We start from the raw sequence: 21,907 nt of genomic DNA, 5'->3' as shown, positions 1-21,907 counted from the left end.
TCATCGATTGCGGACGTTTGTTTTAAATGCGTCTTGACTGTCGTACAGTCTGACATTAATGACAACTGATATCTTACACTGAGACATGGCTTACAGCGATGATCATGTCTGTACAGTCTGACAAGCAACAATCGTAAAGGACTATTATAAATCGCAGTGTGCATCCGACTTGAAAACCGTTTTTTATCTCCTCATGCCAAGTCTCTGGGTCCTTGAGCTGCTGTCAGGTTTCTAACGTTGCCATAGAGTCTGGAGTTACCTCATCCTTTAACATCATGTTCACCAGCCCTATTGTTTGGACTGTGTTCTGTCTGGTGTTGTTAATAAAAATAATTTTTCATCGCTCATCTCTGCACTTGGGTCCTATTGTTTTCTAGTGGTAATGTGACAGGTTTTTTGAATGTTGGTGGGACAGTAGTGTTTGTGTGTGTGTGTGTGTGTGGGGGGGGTGTGTGTGCAGGGGGGGGGGGGGGGGGGGGGACTAATTCCGGGACTAATCCCCCTTGTATAGTTTTTTTTGTAAAAAAATATAAATAAATTCTACAATAAAATTCTACAATAAAACAATAAAATTGTCCATGATTTACTCACCCTGAAGTCATCCTAGGTGTATATGACATTCTTCTTTTGAGACGAATACAATAAAGAGTTATATAAATGTCCTGCCTCTTCCAAGCTTTATAATGGCAGTGAATGGTTGTTTCTGTTTTGAAGTCCATAAAAGTGCATCTATTCACCATAAAAGTGCATCTATGCATTATAAAAATACATCTATGCATCATAAAAGTGCATCTATTCATCATAAAAGTGCATCTATTCATCATAAAAGTGCATCTATTCATCATAAAAGTGCATCTATCCATCATAAAAGTGCATCTGTCCATCATAAAAGTGCATCTATCCATCATAAAAGTGCATCTGTCCATCATAAAAGTGCATCTGTCCATCATAAAAGTGCATCTATTCATCATAAAAGTGCATCTATGCATTATAAAAGTGCATCTATGCATCATAAAAATGCATCTCTCCATCATAAAAGTGCATCTGTCCATCATAAAAGTGCATCTATTCATCATTAAAGTGCATCTGTCCATCATAAAAATGCATCTATCCATCATAAAAGTGCATCTGTCCATCATAAAAGTGCATCTATGCATCATAAAAGTGCATCTATTCATCATAAAAGTGCATCTGTTCATTATTAAAGTGCATCTATGCATCATAAAAGTATATCTGTCCATCATAAAAGTGCATCTATCCATCATAAAAGTGCATCTATCCATCATAAAAGTGCATCTGTCCATCATAAAAGTGCATCTGTCCATCATAAAAGTGCATCTATCCATCATAAAAGTGCATCTGTCCATCATAAAAGTGCATCTGTCCATCATAAAAGTGCATCTATCCATCATAGCATCTGTCCATCATAAAAGTGCATCTATCCATCATAAAAGTGCATCTGTCCATCATAGCATCTGTCCATCATAAAAGTGCATCTATCCATCATAAAAGTGCATCTATCCATCATAAAAGTGCATCTATCCATCATAAAAGTGCATCTGTCCATCATAAAAGTGCATCTGTCCATCATAAAAGTGCATCTATCCATCATAAAAGTGCATCTGTCCATCATAAAAGTGCATCTGTCCATCATAAAAGTGCATCTATCCATCATAGCATCTGTCCATCATAAAAGTGCATCTATCCATCATAAAAGTGCATCTATCCATCATAAAAGTGCATCTGTCCATCATAAAAGTGCATCTGTCCATCATAAAAGTGCATCTATCCATCATAGCATCTGTCCATCATAAAAGTGCATCTATCCATCATAAAAGTGCATCTGTCCATCATAAAAGTGCATCTATCCATCATAAAAGTGCATCTATCCATCATAAAAGTGCATCTGTCCATCATAAAAGTGCATCTATCCATCATAGCATCTGTCCATCATAAAAGTGCATCTATCCATCATAAAAGTGGATCTGTCCATCATAAAAGTGCATCTATCCATCATAAAAGTGCATCTATCCATCATAAAAGTGCATCTATTCATCATAAAAGTGCATCTGTCCATCATAAAAGTGCATCTATCCATCATAGCATCTGTCCATCATAAAAGTGCATCTATTCATCATAAAAGTGCATCTGTCCATCATAAAAGTGCATCTGTCCATCATAAAAGTGCATCTGTCCATCATAAAAGTGCATCTATCCATCATAAAAGTGCATCTATCCATCATAAAAGTGCATCTGTCCATCATAAAAGTGCATCTATCCATCATAAAAGTGCATCTATCCATCATAAAAGTGCATCTGTCCATCATAAAAGTGCATCTGTCCATCATAAAAGTGCATCTATCCATCATAGCATCTGTCCATCATAAAAGTGCATCTATCCATCATAAAAGTGCATCTGTCCATCATAGCATCTGTCCATCATAAAAGTGCATCTATCCATCATAAAAGTGCATCTATCCATCATAAAAGTGCATCTGTCCATCATAAAAGTGCATCTGTCCATCATAAAAGTGCATCTATCCATCATAAAAGTGCATCTGTCCATCATAAAAGTGCATCTGTCCATCATAAAAGTGCATCTGTCCATCATAAAAGTGCATCTGTCCATCATAAAAGTGCATCTGTCCATCACTTGTATTATTGCTTAACACAATTTTCAAGATTTCAATTCAATTCTTGGGATTTGATTTCAATCTTGATTCAATATTGACTCAGAATAAATAGGCTACAGTAGATAGCTTACATGTAAACATACAAGAGAGCCCCATCAGCTGGTATTATTAAAGGTTAAAAATAACAAATTAAATTAAATATAATGCTGTTTTCATTATAACAACAATTATTTAATGACACAAGCAAAAAAATAATAAATATGTAATATAGTGCACATATTCAGCAAAATACTCTTCTCTATAGCATTTTTTTCTAGCCAACTAACGTGCTATGGTCATTAAATGGCTTTCCTGAGGTAAATGTAACATTCTGTGCTGTAATTGTTCTCCTGCTGTTTTATTACACAACGCAATCACGCAGGAGTGTTGCCAGAGTGTCTCGACGCAGCTCGACTTCGCTCGAAAGGGAACTCTTCCTTTAATGCTCATGTAAATATAGCCTCAGCATATTCCTCATGCACTAAGGTAAGCCACATGACTACACAGTTCTCTCTGTACTTAATGGAAAAAGCATGCGTGTTACATTATTGTGCGACTCACATACACGCACACAAACACTCTCACACACACGCACACCCAACAAAAAAAGAATGAATCCTTGTAAGCCTATGTAACATACAGTACAGGTAATAGTTGTAAAAACAAAGTTAATGTGTTTAAATATGTACCTTTCTGTTTGTTTGTCTTCATTGTATAGATATATTTAGTTCTGTCCTTCCAGTTTAATAGTATTACTGTTTTTGCTAATAAGAAGGAAAATATGAAAGTTTGTATCCATGTTTTAGATAAATTATTGTTTTTGTGTTTGCTTTAATGTGTATTTATTTTTATCTTTTGTAGCCCATGAATTTGCTCAAGCAAAAACTGTAAAGGCTGCACAATTCTTCTTCTTCAAAAATCCCCTTTTGGTATTCCGAAAAACCACATATAGCTTAAATAAATAAAGGATAAATAAAGTAAATATTTGGATTACTGGGAAATATTTGGATGACTGGGATGGTTGAGTCAATATATGACACATTTAAAAACATATCCAACCAGAAAAATTAAATCAACAATGAATTTACCGCGTTGACGCGTGTAATACACAGTAATACACAGTGAATAAACCAGAAGATTGAGCAAGATTATGAAGATTAAGTGTATTGCGAGGGTTGACGGAACGGTTACTGTCGGCCAGTGCTGCATCGTCACATGCAGAAGTTTATCATTGGCACGTGTTTTTTAACATTGCTAATTTAAATATTTAAGCACAAGATGCAAAAGAGAACTAAATATGACATATCCGAAGCGCACCCCCAGAAAGCCATGTCTCAGACAGCGTTAACACTGAATTGAGTTTTCCTTCTCATCTTCTTACGCTTGAATACACAAATTCACACAAATGATGTCAAAATTCTCTCCTTGGCAAGGAATCGAGGATTGTAGTAAACATAGTGATGTCTAAACTGAATGACAATGCATGTGTACATAATATCAGTTTATTGGATCTGTGCATTATTCTTAAAGTGACAGCAGCCTAATACTCCTGCTGCTGTCTGTGCTTTTACTGTTAATCAAACTGCAAAAGACAAAGAAAAAAATCACTCACTGTTCTTAACTGAATAACCTTTTTAACTTAAATAATGATTAATCTTCAGGTAGCACTTTATTTTACAGTCCTGTTCCTCATACATATACCTTATCCCATGTACTTATAAAATAGCGAATGCCCCGTACTTTCTTAGGCAAGTACACGCAAGTGCACGTACTGTAAAATAATGTTCAACCAATCTTTACTATTCCAAGATTTCATAGTGATGAAAAAAATATGCATATGATTAATTGCAAGTAGACTGGGATACAAAACACAAGAGAGAAACGAACAGACAGATACACAAACTAAATACACAACACCTCAAGTACAGTCACTGCAAACCTTTGTGCTGATTATTCGTATTGATTGTTTGCAGTATTTAATGTTGTACAAGACAGAATTGTTTTATTTCTAAGTGAGGCAGATAATTTCCTGTTGAGGTTTCCTGTAGTAAACTGAGTCAGTTTAGTTCAGTCTTTCCAGTTTATTAGTATTACTTTTTCAGTAACATGAGCAAAGTGTATTGATTAATGTATTGCATTCAGATCTATCAGAAGGGAATGAGGAAATATTGAGGTCTAGGATTGTTCATTTACTCAAGACTTCTGACCAGAATTTCTTGACATATATGCAGATCCAAAAGAAGTGAATATAATCATAACATTTTGTGATTTACAAGTATTAATGTTCACAGACAATATGTAACGGTTTACTTTTGATAATATGTGTATTTTGTATTGCAACAACTGTATTCTAGAATTACTGTATATAACAAAAATGTATTTTCGCAACATTTAGTCTAGATTGGTACATTCTTTATTCCATAATGAAACTGTGTAGCCATTCAAAGCAAGTTGTGAAATACAAAAAATTTTTTTGGCATTTCTTGACAAGATCAGACATGAGCAGCTTTATGAGGTTATAACCCTTATGAAGTCACATGTGTGAAGGTACAAATGTGTCAGTTTGTGCCCTACATAAATCTAATTGTGGTTGTGAGTGGGTGTGGGTGTGGGCGCGGGTGTAGATGGAGCAAGGTGCAAAAGAGAGTGCACCTAGGCAAGTGTGTATGTATTTCTTTTGATTTTTTGTTGTACTTAGGATTGAATGCTTTATGTGTATATGCTTTATCATGGATGTTAGATGGAGGATTAGGTCTATTGCTTTTGGATGGGTTTGGATGATTTAGATGATCTTGATGGGGAGGTTCGGCACTGCAGTGACATTGGTGCATCTTGTAAGAAATATGACCTAGAAAATCTTAAATACTTAAGTATGAATAATAACTTTTCGGTGGTCCATATTAATATCAGAAGCCTAGCAAAACATTATGATCAATTAGTGTCAATGCTGTCTGCATCAGGTTGTAGTTTTGATGTAATTGCTTGCAGTGAAACCTGGTTAAATGATAGGTCATACTGTGATTCTTTTAACCTTAATGGCTATAAACTTTATTACAAGAACAGATTAGGTAGAATGGGTGGAGGAGTGTGTCTTTATGTTAAATCAATATTCCAGGCCAATGTTTGTGATAATTTGGCCTTGGATGATGAACAAACAGATTCATTGTTTGTTGATATAAGTATTAATGCAACTAGTAATCTCATTGTTGGCATAGTGTATCGCCCCCCTGATGTGAACCCTATTACTTTTACTAGTAAATTTGAGGAAACTCTTTTCGATATCAATAGGAAAAATCACAACTGTATAATCCTTGGAGATTTTAATATTGACATCTCTAGGGATGGTCCTATTAAAAATGATTTCATGAATATCCTTCACTCCTCCTCCTTTATACCAACCATTAATAGATATACTAGAGAAACTCACTCATCCAAGTCCATTATTGATAATATTATCACAAACATTCAAAATTCGAGGTTGGAGTCAGGTGTGGTTGTGACTGATATAACTGATCACTACCCAATCGTGTTATCCTTAAACCTGGCATCCAAACCTTCATTTAACCGCCGTAAGATAAAGATCAGTGTCCTGAATGAGAGAACATTACAGCAGCTCCGTGATAACTTGGAGAGTAAGGTTTGGACTAGTGTGTATGAAACTCGTGATCCTGAGACTGCCTATGACAGTCTAACTCAAGAATTAATGGAGTCCATCCACAATACTATTCCAGTGAAGACTGTCATATGCAGGAATGATGATCATCACCCTTGGCTTACTAAAGGGATTCTCAACTCTATCAAACGTAAAAATAAACTTTATAAGCTCTACAGGAAAAATCCCAATGATGACAACAAAAGCAAATATTTTAAGTTTAGAAATAGACTCACTCATATTATGAGGAAGAGTAAACAAATTTACTATACTGAACATATAAATGCAGCCCAAGGTGACTCCAAAAGGACCTGGGCTGTCTTGAATAAAGTTCTAAACAGGGGCCAGAAGTCAGCTGTGTTACCCGAATGTCCAAATGACAATTCACCCTTATTAGCCGATAGTTTTAACGATTACTTTGTTTCATTAGGTGAAGATCTTGCAAAAAAAATCAGACCTTCTAATGAATCTTCCTTTAGACATTATCTCTATGGAAATTACATGCAATCTTTCTTTATGAAACCTACTGACAAAATTGAAATTCATAAAATTATTACAGATTTGAAGAGTTCTCATACGGGAGGGGTTGATGGAATGTGTAGTAAAATTCTGATAGCTGTTGCAGATATATTAGCACAGCCACTTACACATTGCATTAACCTATCTCTTCTGTATGGTATAGTGCCAAGCATGACAAAAATAGCCAGAATTACTCCAATTTACAAGTCAGGTGACAAAAATAATATGGGCAATTATCGTCCAATTTCTGTTCTACCATCTCTGTCTAAGGTATTGGAGAGAGTGGTACATATTAGGTTAAGTCATTATTTGGATAAGCTTCATATTCTAGTAAGACCACAGTATGGTTTCAGGAAAGAGAACTCTACCTGTATGGCTGTTTTAGATCTTATTGAAAAAATCAATGATTCTCTAGACCAGGGTGATTGTGGTGTTGGTATTTTCCTTGATCTATCTAAGGCATTTGACACTATTGATTTTAATATTCTTCTAGGGAAATTACATCATTATGGTGTTAGAGGAGTAGCACTTGACTGGTTTAAAAGTTACCTACATGGTCGGAAACAATATGTGATGATTAATAACCATATATCTCAAATGAAAGAACTTAAATATGGGGTTCCTCAAGGTTCGATATTGGGTCCATTACTTTTTAATATATATATAAATGACTTTGTGAATTCCTCTCAAGTATTTCAAAAGGTCATGTTTGCAGATGACACCAATTTGTTTTTGTCACATAAAAATTCTAGTGATTTACAAATAATTTTAAATGAAGAACTAGAAAAAATTGTTATCTGGTTCAAGTGCAATAAATTATCCCTCAACATTAAAAAAACAAACTATATAGTGTTTCAATCAAATATAAGGGCATCAGCTACAAAACAGTTTTGCCTCAATGTAGATGATGAGGAGATACTACCAACCACTTCTACAAAGTTCTTGGGGGTCTACATTGATAAATGTCTAAACTTTAAATGCCACATTGATCACTTGACACAGAAGCTTTCAAAATATGTTGGTCTGTTCTTCAGAATACGGCATTATCTCACATTACCTGCTCTTCTTACCCTGTACAAAACCTTGTTCGAGCCTCACATTAGTTATTGTAACGTAATTTGGTGTAATACCTACCCGAGTCACTTAAATAAATTAATAAGTCTACAAAAGAAGATAATACGAGCTATATCGTGGTCTTGGTACAACACCCCTACACCCCTTTCACCGCTTAGGTCTCCTCCGGCTTACTGAGTTGAACATATACCACAATGCGTGCATTATGCACCAAGTAGTTAATGTTACAAACAGTAGGCTATCACAGCTCATTCCAATTAGTAGTCCGCTTCATGCTCATGCCACCAGGAACAAACATCTGATCACTGGTAAAACTAGAAGACTTAAATGTGCAAATTTGAGCATTACAAGTAGAGGCCCAAAGATTTGGAATGAGCTTGATGGCAGGCTGAAGGTGTTGAAATCTGTATCCATCTTTAAGAAAACACTAAAAAAGGAACTTTTACGTTTATATCTATAACCTTTCCAGTAGCCTACCTAGACTGCAGTTGATCATAAAAGCATTGTCCGGATTTATTTTTTGTGTGTCTTATGTTCATTGTATATTTTCGTATGATATTATTGTTGTGTGACTGGTGTTTAGTTTAAGTATCTGTTCGTAATGTATTATTATATTATGTCCCAGGCTCCCTATTATAAGCTTTGGATAGCTTCTCTGGGAGACCTGATTCACACATGACCATATGTGCCATTTAGCCTGTGCCATTTTGTCTTGATTTTATGTGTGGGTGAAATAATAAATGAAATGAAATGAAATGAAAGTAGTTGACTTCTACACTCAAGAGAGAGAATTTGTAAAATATTTAAATATTTTAAAAATAAATCTATGGATTATCACAGCGCTTTGTCTACCATGCCACAGCCTTTGTATTCTGTGCCGTATTCATTTGAAGGGTCAAAAATATATGTAAAAAATAAACCAGACACTAAAAACAAAAACCTGCTTCAGATGTGTCATTTCTTTTCTTGGATTGAAAAGTCCTTTGTGATTCATCACTCATAACCAGAGGTTTGTTTTATCATGCCTAAAACAGATTCTGGAAGAGTTGTTCTGAAAATCTATGAATGGGATGATTCACTGAGGATTCATTTGTCAAACTGTTTTTTAGTTATTTCTGTTATTGACTGACTTCATTTTTTACCTGAAAGTGTTCACAGTCAAACTCCAGAATGTTTCTCTGATACAGTATTAAAACAGTGGCATGTTCAATCTAAGAGAAATTCACAAGAGTAAATGTAAATCTGCACAGCACAAACTGCACTCATGCATTGGAAAAGCTGATTGAGAAATACAGACACGATGCCATAAGTGTTGCTCTGGTCATCATCAGCAGAGAGAAGATCACATGATCATCTGCTTCAGAAGACACACACACACTTTTATACAATTATTATACAAATAAAAACATTGTAGCGTATAGATTTAGGTCTATATGTGTTATAATAGCAATTGCATGACATAGGATTACGCCATTATAAATAAAATAGATACATGAATTTATCAATTTTAATACAGAGATTAACAAGGGCTTCAGTTTCAGAGACTGATCTGATGTGAAGCCGAATGAGGATGACTTTGCATATCATGAAGCATAAACATATCTGATGTGAATGAATCTGCTGTTCTGTAGGATCAGTGTTGCTTTGACAGTACAATTGTTCAGACCATGCAAACTTGCTTATCTTTTGTCATGCAAACCGGGATTAATCCCGGATGACTGAAAGGTCATGCAAGATAAAGACAGATTGAACTTAAAGGTCAAATAAATAAACAAAAACTACAGACTATATCTACATGTATACGTAGATGAACCAATGCAAATGTGTTGGTGCTAAAAAAATGATAGAACAAGAAGCACCACAAAAATTGAGAAATAGAAAAGAATAGATATCTATATGTCGAATTTTGCCACAGATCTTTAAGGAAAACAGATTACCGCTGTTTATAGACTCACATCATTGTTGGTTTGCACACTTTCTGAAAGAAAAGCACACCTTTAGAGCGATATTAACCCAATAAATACATAAAAATAAATGGATTCCACATGACATTTTAAGCAATTATTAAGACCGTTTGATCATTTTTGTGGTATTGGTTTTAAGTGAATTGGCCAATCGGTAAGCCCCGCCCCTTAGCTACTGTTGCTAACTGTCTTACAATGACAGTTGTCTTGTCAGTGTGAAAACCTTGGCCCAAGACGAATAATTGATAAATTATGGACACAGAAGGACCACCTCTCGTTGAGGAGCATTCAAGTGGGACTTAAATATGCCATGGATTCATATATAAAATATTTTAAAATAAAAATGGTGGGTAACAAGATTAATCTGGAAGCGAGGGTTTCCAGATCACAATGCAAGCGGGAGAAGCCTCACGTTACAGTCGCAGGTGAACAACATCCAGGATCGGGCGGAGTGTGTGATGCAGATATCGCACGCCAATGTGTGTATTTGCTCGTATTATCAATACTCGAAGATGACAGGCTCCCTACACTCAAAAAAATGCTGGGTTGTTTCTGTAAACAAATTGTTGGGTTGAATGTGCTGGGTCAAAATGCTGGGTTGTTTGGGGCACTGTAAACACATTATTGGGTTGCTCATGCTGGGTAAAATGAGTTGTAAGGGGGTAATTCACAAATAAACAGCTGGTTGGGTTATTTTGACCCAGCAACCGGTTTATTCTTTGCGGAACTTTCTGGATTCTTCACTTCTGACTCGAGGAGGACTTCACTCGGAGGTCGGAGCAGGCAGTGTTTTATGGTGAGTTAATATGTTTACCAATATTTTTAACATTAATAATTTCACTGTTCAGCATAGTCTTTGATATGGAAGTGCGAGGGGTAGGCTATAACGTATTTATTCTGTAAAACATTAGTAACAGCTAGCCGGTTAGATTTTTTGACAAAATGCCACATTGTAAACCAGCTATATCAGCAGCCTTAATTTAAATTGTAATTTCATCACGTAAATATCGTATTTATTGTGGACGTTGTAACAGTATTAGCTGTTACTGTGATATCATACTCACCACTAGGGGGGCTCATGAGCGTTAGAACCTCTGGTATTTAAAAGGATGGGAGTATAGAAGAAGTCAGTTGTTTGGAAGAGGGAAGCATGGTTTTATTCAAGCACCTCCTGCAACACTTATTGGAGTCCTGATTGAGAAACATTGTTTCCAGTTCAATCATGTAAGTTTTGTTCCTCCTTATGTTGTGTAATTGTTTTTCATTTTGATTTATATAATAGTACTATAGATATCTTTTTCTTTTTTTGTTGTAGACGGACTCTTTATACGTTGCTTTATATTTTGAGACGGTTGAGTCCATATGAATTGCTAAGGTCCAACTGAAATGGACGTCAAGTGGTTTCTAAACCAATGGATTGATATCACTGCATTACCATGTGGATTAACAAATATCCTAAGTACAAGACTGTGATTTTGTGGGCTATCTAGTTTTTTTATGGATTTCCTTGGACTACTGGAAGAGCACTTGAAGGTTGTTTTTTTTGCTTTGGACATTCAATTTTCTTTGTAGTGATTCCCTTAATTACTCAAAGAATCATTCAATTATAAGATTTCATTTGTAATTTTCTTTTCTACTGATTAAGTCTTTCTTTATAGACCATGAGAGTGGATATTGTTTTCATTTGTTGAACTGGTTTAATTTCAATTTATTTTCATATAAATGCATTGTTTTGTTTGTTTGTTGTTTCCTAAATTGATATAAATGTATAAAAAGTTCATTTCTGTCTTTATTGTTTGTGACTTTACAACTGGGTAACATATTGTAAGATACAATATCTTTTGCAACAATACGTTCTTAGCTGGTGGGCCCTTCCTATTATTCAGATATATATATGGCTGCATGCCACTAAAGTGGACAGTGGTTATATAAATGGCGCCCGAACAGGGACCACCAGACTTCATATAGGTTGTTGAAAATATTCCAGTGTTTGTCACCATATAAACCCTTACACGTTAGTAAATAAATAAATAAAATGGCTAGTCTAGAAGTGTTGGATGAGGATGAGCCCGTACCCAATACAGATTTCTCATCTGCACCATTTAGCACCCACAGAGAACCACTACGAGAGTTGATTAATACGTTCAGTGATCTGTACCTTGATTCAGAGGAGGAAGAAATTGTGGACGACGACCAAAAGGAAGTCCAATTTCTACCTCCACCACCACCTGAAATTTATGCAGAACCGACACACCATCCTTCCACAGCTGTTTCAGAGATGTTAGAACAACTCACAGAACGTTTCACCAAACTCGAGGAGCAGATTACCGACATAAATCAACGTGTGAGTGAACAAGTTTCCTTCATTGATTTTGAATCGCAACGCAAAGCTACAGAAGATAAATTGTTATACCAAATAGACCGTGAGTGCAGCAGAGTGAAAAAACATCTAGAACTGAGCATTCAAGATCTTGGACAGTCAATGCTAGACTGTTTGAAGAGAAGAGACCAACAATTGGAACAGAGATTACAAGCTTTCCAGCCTTTTATATCCACCCCAAATCAGCCTAAGAATACCAGTACTGTTCACAGATCACTGAGAGATCAAACCTACAGTCTTCAGTCAAATAATCAATCTGTCATGGACAGTTCAAACCAGTACAACCCACCAGTCAAACTTGAGTTCCCTAGTTTCAGCAATAGCCCGGATGAAGATCCTATCTTATTCATCGAACGATGTGAGGAGTATTTCGCTGTTCGACCTTTGAAGAATAGTGAAATTTTAGCTTCTTTAACTGCTGTACTTAAACATACTGCAAAAGATTGGTGGATGGCAGAGAAAGGGAATGTCCGTGATTGGAAACAGTTTAAAAAATTATTTCTGCTATCTTTTCTCAGTGAGGATTATGAAGAGTTGGCAGTAAGGAAGCTGATGGAGAGAAGACAAGGTGCAAGAGAAAGTTTCAGAGACTTTGCTTTTCACTATCGAGCTCTGTGCTTGAGATGGAAGAAGGACATGGTAGAAAGAGAGGTAGTGCAAGCTATTTTACGTAACTGTAACCCACGGCTTGCTAGTTTGCTACGTGGCAATATAAAAGATGTAGGAGAACTCGTAAAAGTAGGTACACAGATAGAACGAGATTTTTTTGAGTCCAAGAAATACTGGAGTCAAGTTAATGGAGATGAGCAAAAGAAGAGAAATCCTCCAGATCACGATTCACAACGCAAATCAGCAGCAGCCAATACCAGAGTTGTCCAGACTTGCCAAAATTTTATGCAACACGACATCAGAAACCTTATCATTCCTATAACTCTACAAGACACGCATGTAACTGCTATGGTGGACACTGGCAGTACTTTGTCATTAATTCAAAAGTCATGCTGGAAACAGTTAAGCCGTCAAGAAATATACCTACCTGGTGGGGGACAAACTTTCCTTTTAGCCAACGGACAACGCCAAACCGCTGTTGGAAAGGTGGTGTGGAAGAGTGAAGTGCAGAATCGTCCAATAGAGCTTATCCTGTATATAATGAATGACACTGACTTAACAGTACCCATCATACTGGGCATGGATTTTCTGTTGAAATCAGGAATGGTCTTGGATTTCAATAATGCTCAGTATGGTTTTTTTCCAATGGAAGGCTCTGAACCACCAATTTTCTTTCCATTCCTTCATCAGGACATTCATTCTACCATTAACTTTTACCTTGCCATACCTTTACAGCCTTACAGTGATGAAGTACTCCATTCTATACATCAACTATCGGAGAAAGCAGACACTGACATGCAGACACAGCAAGAGCTGGAAAATCTCATGTTAAGCTGGCCCACTGTTTGCAACCAGGAGATTGGATATACCAATTTGATCAAGCACCGCATCATCACCACAGATGAAGTACCTGTTAGAAAGAGAGCATACAAGGTTTCCGTTGAAAAACAGAGTTTTATTGAAGATCAAGTCAAGGAGCTGCTTGATAAGAAAATCATTCGACCATCTTGCTCTCCATGGGCATCACCAGTGGTGGTGGTTCAGAAAAAAGATGGAGGATCAAGACTCTGTGTTGACTACCGTGGGTTGAATGCCAAAACTCATCTGGATGCATATCCAATGCCACAAATACAGGACATCTTAGAGTCATTACATGGGGCAACTGTATTCTCTACACTGGACTTAAAGAGTGGCTATTGGCAACTGGAAATGGAGTCTCATAGCATTCAAAAAACGGGTTTCATCACATCCTCAGGGTTATATGAATTTCTACGTCTTCCTTTTGGACTGAAAAATGCAGCAGCGTCTTTCCAGAGACTTATGGAACATGTATTGCGGGAGTTGAAAGGTAAATGTTGTATGGTTTACATTGATGATGTCGTGGTGTATTCCAAAAATGAGCAAGACCATCTCCAACATCTCCAACAAGTTTTCAATTGTTTCCACAAAGCAGGTCTCACACTCAACCTGAAAAAGTGCAATTTCATTCAAAAATCTCTCACTTTCTTAGGCCATGTTGTTTCAAGTGAGGGAATCAAAACCGATCCCACCAAGGTGTCAGCAGTTAGTTCATTTCCCATCCCACGGTCTCTCAAAGACGTTCAACGATTTTTGGGGATGGCCGGTTGGTACCATCGGTTCATTCCTAGTTTCTCAGAGAAGGCTGCTCCACTTCATGCTTTGAAACAGAAAAACTCTACCTGGACTTGGACAGATCAATGCCAACAGGCACTCGATCTCATCAAGCAAGACTTAATGCAAGCTCCCGTTTTAACCTCCCCTGACTTCACTCAACCATTCCGAGTTCAAACGGACGCCAGTGACGTTGGTTTGGGAGCCGTTCTTACACAAGAATGTGCAGGGAAAGAACACGTTATTGCATATGCATCCAGACTACTGAGAGGGGCAGAAAGGTCATACTCGGTATCTGAGAAAGAGTGCCTAGCAGTGGTGTGGGCAGTGGAGAAATGGAGGCCATATCTCGAAGGACGACTATTTGAAGTATTAACTGACCATGCCGCATTGACATGGGCTTTTCAACATCCCAAACCATCATCACGTCTCATCAGATGGACCATAAGACTACAAGGATTTCATTTTACTGTTAAGTACAGAAAAGGTCAGTGTAATGTGGTACCTGATGCATTATCCAGAGCTTCAAGCCTCACCATTTCACCTGACATTATTGCTGTAGCTCAAGCATCTAATTTAATATCATCACCAGTCAGTATGCCAGTAGATTTATCTCAGATAGCTATAGCTCAAAACAACGATCCAGAAATACAAGAATTGATTACCAAAGTACCATCTCAAATCCCACAAGACTCATCACGAGTTCATTATGTAACAGAAAATGGATTCCTGTTCCGTAGTGTTCCAGATGGACGGAAAGGTCAAAAACTTCAACTTGTCATTCCCTCCATTCATCATCAAGCTTTTGTTCAGTATGCTCATGACAATCCTCTCAGTGGTCATCTAGGTAAACTCAAGACCTTGCTCAGACTACTGGAAACTGTATACTGGCCAACTATCAGAGCTGATGTTTGGAAACATTGTAAAGAATGCCAAGTCTGTCAAAAATACAAACCATCCATGTCAAAATTATCTGGTTACCTACAGTCTACACCCATTGTTGAACCTGGCTACATGATGGGCATCGATCTCATGGGGCCTTTTCCAAAAAGTTTCAAACAAAACGAGTATCTTCTTGTTATTGTGGATTATTGTTCTAAGTGGGTGGAGTTGTTTCCCCTTAGGTCTGCTAAAACCCCTCAGATAGCCCGAGTTCTAGTAGAGGAGATATTTACCAGATGGGGAACACCAGCCTACCTGGTATCAGATCGTGGTGCCCAATTCACCTCTCGACTCCTTGGTCAGGTGTGCAAGCAGTGGGGAGTCATTCAAAAACTGACCACAGCCTACCATCCCCAAACAAATCTGACAGAGAGAGTCAATCGAAACTTGAAGACCATGATTGCCTCTTACGTCGGAGACCACCATAAGTTTTGGGATAGATGGATCGCCGAATTCAGGTTTGCTATTAATACAGCCTACCACGAAAGTACAGGTTTTACACCTGCTGAAGTAGCGCTTGGACGTAAATTAAAAGGTCCAATGGAGAGAGCCTTACCTAAACCGCCTGATCCTAATAACCCTGCATATCCCATCCTTGACAGACAACAAGAACTCCTTGCTATTGTGAAAGAGAATGTGAACCGAGCTCAAGCCAAGCAAAAGCGATACTATGATCAGCATCGTAAGCCAGTGCATTTCCAAGAGGGAGATGTGGTTTGGGCACGGACACATCCTTTATCTAGAGCCGATGAAGGATTCATGGCTAAGCTGTCTGCTAAGTGGAAAGGGCCAGCAAAAGTTAACAAAAAGTTAGGGCCAGTTAATTATTCTGTTTCTTTTATTTCTGATCCAGACAGTACTGAAACGTATCACGTGCAAAATCTTAAGATTTGTCATGGTTATGGCAAATCTCTTTCTGAGGAGAGGGGTATGTAACAGTATTAGCTGTTACTGTGATATCATACTCACCACTAGGGGGGCTCATGAGCGTTAGAACCTCTGGTATTTAAAAGGATGGGAGTATAGAAGAAGTCAGTTGTTTGGAAGAGGGAAGCATGGTTTTATTCAAGCACCTCCTGCAACACTTATTGGAGTCCTGATTGAGAAACATTGTTTCCAGTTCAATCATGTAAGTTTTGTTCCTCCTTATGTTGTGTAATTGTTTTTCATTTTGATTTATATAATAGTACTATAGATATCTTTTTCTTTTTTTGTTGTAGACGGACTCTTTATACGTTGCTTTATATTTTGAGACGGTTGAGTCCATATGAATTGCTAAGGTCCAACTGAAATGGACGTCAAGTGGTTTCTAAACCAATGGATTGATATCACTGCATTACCATGTGGATTAACAAATATCCTAAGTACAAGACTGTGATTTTGTGGGCTATCTAGTTTTTTTATGGATTTCCTTGGACTACTGGAAGAGCACTTGAAGGTTGTTTTTTTTGCTTTGGACATTCAATTTTCTTTGTAGTGATTCCCTTAATTACTCAAAGAATCATTCAATTATAAGATTTCATTTGTAATTTTCTTTTCTACTGATTAAGTCTTTCTTTATAGACCATGAGAGTGGATATTGTTTTCATTTGTTGAACTGGTTTAATTTCAATTTATTTTCATATAAATGCATTGTTTTGTTTGTTTGTTGTTTCCTAAATTGATATAAATGTATAAAAAGTTCATTTCTGTCTTTATTGTTTGTGACTTTACAACTGGGTAACATATTGTAAGATACAATATCTTTTGCAACAATACGTTCTTAGCTGGTGGGCCCTTCCTATTATTCAGATATATATATGGCTGCATGCCACTAAAGTGGACAGTGGTTATAAAGCGTTTGTGAGAAAAGTGAGAAAAGCGTTTTGAATGAACCCGTGCACGCGCAGTAGCCTATGTTTATGTCCATATAGGGCTCGTACGTAAAAACTGCGGGAAAAAAAGTCTAGTCTGTGTGGAAACTAAAGTCTGCTGGCACATTTAAGAAATTCTCGTCAGAAGAAGCGACGGGGGTAAGTTCCAGCACAGTCTACGTGTTTCTTCTATGTCTATGTCGGAACCAGGATCGTTTTTACCCAAAAAAATCAAATAATAACTGTATGACGTCTGACCATAGACTGCGTCTGACGTGCAATCTTTACAAACGGCGACTGAGGCAATGAGAAATAAATCGATTTCATATTAAGCATGTTCTCGCCCTGAACCCATTATAAGTTGTTAGGACCTGAGGTAGGCCTACTAAGAATAATTTAGTACTACTAAGACAGTGGTCATGGATCAAGTGTGCGCGATGTTTGAGGCCAATAAATAGTTTTTGCTATTGTCACAACAGCGCTATTTTAAACACCAGGGCAGAAAAGTCAGAAATGCTACTTTAGAAATATGAATTGTTATATACAGCATACTATTTTTAAATGCTAATGCAACTTTATGTATTATGCTCATATTGTTTAGCTGCTGGCTTTGAAGGTCCTGCAAACTCTGCTTCCCCTATCCAGGAGAGGAGGAAAGGGCTTCAGACCCACCACAGAGGCTCAGAGGTCCTTGACATGCAACCTGTAAGTTTGACATGCTTGATAACTATGAAATTAATTTAGGTTTAGAATATTTAAAGGTGCAATCTCTGTTTGCAACATAAAATTGCATTTTTTTAAAATAGATTTTTGTTCATTTTTAAAGCTGCAGTCCATAACTTTTTTTGTGTTCAAAATTTACAGAATGTTTATAATGAGCGAGTACATCATGAATCCATTTTCCAAATCGTGTTTTTGTCTTATCCTGAATAGACTGCTAAATGTCTATTTAGATGTGTACCGGTATACATTTTGTTTGTTTTTCACATTTGGCCATATTTGGTAATGTTTGCAATAAAAAAAGTATAAATACTTTCACAAAAAACTTGCATGTCAGTTATATTGCAACACTAAGTGATTGTGTGTAATCAACAGTTGGGGACCAACATGGATGAATATTTACAAAATGACTGGAGCATCAGGGATGCGTCGAGGGGGACACGTCAGACCGTTGCCATTGTTCCAGGCCACGTCATCGAGACCGAGTCTTTGCTGGAGGCTGGTGATCTTTGTTTCAAAGTTTTATTTTGTTTTTCATGTTAAATACACGAAGCAGTGTATCAAATTAATGGAAAAGAATCGTCCTCTGTCAAATGTGAGGAAACCCCTGTGATATTTAGTCGTATTGTAAATGTTTGTAGCTATTCTTAATAAATCAACACATCTTAATAAATGAAATCATAATCGTATAAGAGTTCAAATTAGTTTCTTATTGACTTTTAAAGGTGCATTGTGTAATACTGTATTTAGGAGGATCTGTTAACAGAAATGCAATATCATATACATGTTTTCAGTGGTGTATAAAGACCTTACTTAATGAACCGTTATGTTTTTTTTTTACCTTAGAATGAGTATACATTGTATAATTGTAATAATTGTTTACAAAAAAATATTAAAGATGTATTAAAAATGTAAAAAAATAAAATAAATGATTGAAATCACATATACAGTGGCCTCTCTGGTTTATTGTATTACAGAGACAATCATTATTTTACATTAGTACGGTAATATAAAAAATATTTGTTACTAATTTTAATTAGGCAATGATACAGGAAGTAACCCAGCACATGAGTAAGACTTAACCCAGCAAGATGGTCAATTTCACCCACTGGTTGGGTCAAATGAATGACCCAACAATATGGGTTAAATGGAAAAACCCAGCACTTGGGTCAAACCAACCCAGCGCGTGTTCTGTCCTATAGTGACCCAGCGGCGTGGTTAAGGTTGGGTTATTTTTTAACCCTGCATTTTTTAGAGTGTAAGAGTGATCCCAATCAGTACGGTACGTCTGACGTCGAACGTTACCAAGAAAAAGAAACGAGCCGTCTTCCTAAGGGATCAAAGAATACAGACTTCACCATCCATATTAACAATGATCAACATTATAATGGGAAAATAAACAACAACAGATACACAAGCATGAGTCAAACAAAGAAAATTATTTTGCTTTCCACTTTTTTTATACTAGCGTAGTCCACCTTTATTGGAGGAGACCTGGGATGTAGTCAGTATGCGTCTCCAAGATTGACAGATAATACCCGCACCTGCTGAAAACGAAAGTAAAGAGTGAGAGATAGAGCGAGAGATAGAGGAAGAGAAAGAAAAAAAATCACACTTATCACATGGGACGTAACGCTTCTGTTTTGGTCTAATAAGAAAATGTCAAACAGATTTATCCATTATGTCAGTTGGTGTAAAGGTCAGAGTGACTGGTCAAAAGTCAAAGATGGATGAAAATACTGTAGATATATGAGGTGTTGTTTTGACACCTTTACGAGCTTTAAGAGAATATGGAAGATCTTGCCTTATCTCATGTCTGCTGAGATGGAAACAGACATTTTTTGATGCAAAGCTACACCACATAACCAATAAAAAAATACACCTACTCAATCTTACAGCAGAAGAAGTAAACATATCAGAGCATATAGTAGACAATATATGATTAAAGAAATCAATAACATGTAAAAGAATAATAATATATAAAGTATAACTAATAAAATAAATGATATGAATAAAGACATTATCATAAACATTGACCATTTTGGATACACCAAGTTTAATCATTTTCTGGAGTTCAGGAGAGTCTGTAGAGGAACTTCAGATTGGGAAAAACAGATTTTACTGTTTTACAGATTTAACAGAAGTTAACATAAAGAGGATGTGGTGATATTACATCAGCATATAGTAAACCCCAGAGGAGGAGTTTAACCAACACCATAAAAGTAAACTTTCTGATCTGTCTGATCTCTCAGATCTGCAAGGGATGTTTCCTCTTTCCGACTCATCATATGGTAATCTAAAAAACTTTATCTTTAATTGTTTTGTAAAGAGAGTTTTATTAATGTATTTACTTAAATCCAAAACATATGTTTCTATTATACTGAAACTGAAATGATTATGTAAACCTGTATTGCTCAACAATCATTAACTTATTTCAAACTTCACTCTGAACTGTATTATTTTGAACAGATATTACCAAAGGCAAAATTTATGAGAAATTACAGCATGGGAGAACATGAGCTTCACAAACTACAGAATAATGAAACGTGTGGACAAGAGAGAAAGAGAAGAATGGGGAATAAAAGTGAAAAAACGTTGCAATCTAATGAACCAAACCAGAAAAACACGCCGAGTCTAGTCAGACACAACAGCATTAATAGCGGCAAACCGAACTGTGAGTGTTTATGATGTTTAATATCAAACACTTATTTTTCATAAGTGTTTCATCTTCTCTGGGGTCAGAATGAGTAAAATCAGTTCTAAACTATGAATTTTCATTCACTATACAGTATATATATAGGTGAAGCAACTAGAAACGTAGGCTAACTATATAAACTTATGACCACAACTGTATGTTGTCTATTTCACCATATATATTAAAACATATTTTAGCAGCCCATGTGAAATAAAGTTAAGGTCTGTTAAGCCTATTCTTATTAAATGTGTTAAAAATACTCACATTTTGTAGATTCTGCAACTTGTATGCAAATGTACATCCACAGCAACTGTGCGCGTTTGTCAGATTCTTCCATCGCAGAGACACTGATTTATGAATTATCGCTGTTTGAGCGAATGCTATATTCTGATGTTTGTGTTCTTCATTCACAGTTTCTCATGTTTCACCGATTCATTGTGATGTTTCAGAGTCACAGAAAAGGTGAGACAGAGAAATACAGTGAAAACTGATCAGAAATCTGATGTTATATTAATGTGTGTTATATTTCTGTGTTTCTCATTTTAGAAAGCTGCGGTGTGGTTCATCTAACCTGATAAATACTCTCCATCATGTTCCTTTTTCAACAAATAATAAGTTCATGGTTAAGACATGCACGGTTACAGTATATAAGATGAATGTGTATGAATGGATTTTATATTTATATAGTAAATGTTTGGATTTCATGAATATAGTACATGCTTTCCTGAACACTTCTGATCTGCATCTGCAGTTTTACAGTAATCTTTTATGTGATCTGACATAAACTGCTTAACCGCTTTCCTGGAGCTCAAACAGTAGAGCGCTAGCGCTTGCAACGCCAAGGTCATGGGTTCGATTCCCAGGGAAAGCAAGAACTGATAAGAATGTAAATGTGTATCTTGAAATGCGTAAATGTAAATATATTTGATCAAAATCAGCAAGCGAGATAAATGTGTTTTGACTGAATAATGCAGCAGTTAACAACACAACAGCAAAACATTTTGTATAGTATACTTCTATTCATAGCTTACATGACACTATTATATGAGAACTGGACTGAGCTGATGATGACATCACTGTTTTCTCCAGAGCTGCTTTATTGTGGAATTAAACTCTTTTTGTAATTGATGATCTTTAATCAATTTATTGAACTGAACTGAATCAACACTGAACTGAATTCAACTTAAGTATTGTC

General features: G+C 36.4%; 1 long non-coding RNA gene across 1 annotated transcript; it reads left to right on the top strand.

Moving 5' to 3' along the window:
• Positions 1–20,539: 20,539 nt before the first annotated feature.
• LOC130078125 (uncharacterized) lies at positions 20,540–21,502 on the top strand. Its single transcript, XR_008805890.1, has 3 exons — positions 20,540–20,691; positions 21,126–21,174; positions 21,259–21,502. It is a non-coding gene; the product is annotated as an uncharacterized LOC130078125 (long non-coding RNA).
• Positions 21,503–21,907: the final 405 nt, after the last annotated feature.

This window comes from Rhinichthys klamathensis, unplaced genomic scaffold (assembly GCF_029890125.1).
Source record: "Rhinichthys klamathensis goyatoka isolate OS25496 unplaced genomic scaffold, OSU_Roscu_1.1 h1tg000819l_1, whole genome shotgun sequence".
In the NCBI taxonomy this organism is placed as follows: Eukaryota; Metazoa; Chordata; class Actinopteri; order Cypriniformes; family Leuciscidae; genus Rhinichthys; species Rhinichthys klamathensis.
The sequence above is the reverse complement of the archived record's forward strand: the minus strand, read 5'-3'. Positions and strand labels throughout refer to the sequence as shown.